Genomic DNA, 1,821 nt, shown 5'->3' with positions numbered 1-1,821 from the left:
GCTAACCTGTTCCCTGATACTGGAGTACTACTATTTACAAAACATTATTTTGACAATTACTCACTGTTTAAAACTTTTCAATGGCTTTCCTTGCCTATAGTGAAATGTCTAGATTCCTTAGTGGAGAATATAAAGTTATTTATCATCTGAATTTTGATTATTGGAATTTGTGTTTCTACCAAACCCAGAATACCTTTTTTTCTCCTGGCATTGAATTGCTTCTCCTCCTATAGTAAGTCTCCAAGGGCAGGGTCTGGTATTATTCATCTTTACATCTTTATGTTTTACATAGTGTCTGACATAGGATAGCTACTTAATAAACATATATTTAGTTAATTGAGGCAAATAATCATTCATAATTATCTATATTATATTTTGAATTTTATTACATTGGCTTTTCCTTAAGCTGGAGCTAGAAATTATATATATATTTAATTGATTTTTTCCTAAAACAGATATAGTCCTTTAAGAAAATTAGTATAGGGATACATAACATTTTGAGTTAGTTCCCCATCCTAAAAATCAACACTGAAAATTAATAAAATTTGAAGAGTAAAAGGAAATGACACCATACCCATAAGAAATTTTCAAATTGCTAACAATTTCATCTAAGAGTTCTAATAACATATCCTAAATAGCAAGGAATTATGTAGGAAGAGGGACTCATTCCACATCTAATTCCATTCCTCATACATTTTAATGGAGGGCGCTACGGTTTTCACTGTCAATTTCCTCTTGTCTCAGATTTATGGTCCAGGGGTTTAATCATTTGGGGCATTAAGATCTTGATATTTAAGAGACATGCTTCCTCATTTTACCATGACTTAACTTTGCTTGCTGAACCAGATACGACAGAGTCCAATAAGGCATTATGTATTGTGTTCTCAAACTATCTGTCTTGCACCTCAGTTGCACCCCCTATCATGGTTTGACCATCAGGAAGCATCGTCCCAGCTGAGGCTGAAGAAAGCCCTTCCAGCTGCACTGTACATCTTTTTCCCAAAATGTTCCCGTTCCTCAATATTCCTCAGCCAGTGTTTACCTGGCAGGGCAATATGTCTCATCTCTTCTGTGTAACTCTATAAAGTGCTGCACTACCATAAGGTGGTGTCATTCTTCTGTTCTCTGCCCTGTGTCTCTGCCTTTGACAGCGGGCTCCGGATGGGCCTGGGAATTAGTTGCAGATGTTTATGTAACCCCGCAGTTCCTTAGCGCTCAGTGTGAAAACTGACATGTCTGCTTGGCAGTCAGGGATAGATGTTTCTTACAATTCCTTTTTTTACTGCCTTTCTTCCTGTTCAGTCACATGCTTTCCAGAATCATGGTTAGGCTTATGTTAGTTAATAATATGTTTTTTAAAGGCTTCCTTTTATAATGTAAAATCTGAAGGTCCTCAGAACTTGAGCATGGCCTTAGATTTGGGGAATCTGTGAACTGCGCAGTTTCTGACCCTCATTGAGTAAATTTGGGTAAGTCATTTGAAGTCTCCATTTCTTTATCTATCACATGGGCTTATTATCACCTGACAAAAGGAGATTTTTTAAAGTTTCAAAGCGATTCTTTGTGAGCAAGTGCTTTGAAAGGTAGGAAGTATTGTACAGTATATTTTTACTTGGTATTATAATGATGTATTTTTGGACCTTTAGTTATCAAATTTCTCATAACAATTACGTGGATGAATCTTTGTTATATTGTAATAATCAGTCGTTTCAGCTAATTCACTCAAACATTTGGTCAAATCCATTGTAATGTTGTTTGGACTGAATTGATGATGAGGCCCGTGTAGAGAAAGTCCAAAATAGCCTGGAGATTTAAACTTAG

This window comes from Zalophus californianus, chromosome 3 (assembly GCF_009762305.2).
Source record: "Zalophus californianus isolate mZalCal1 chromosome 3, mZalCal1.pri.v2, whole genome shotgun sequence".
Taxonomy (NCBI): domain Eukaryota; kingdom Metazoa; phylum Chordata; class Mammalia; order Carnivora; family Otariidae; genus Zalophus; species Zalophus californianus.
Note: the sequence above shows the minus strand (reverse complement) of the source record.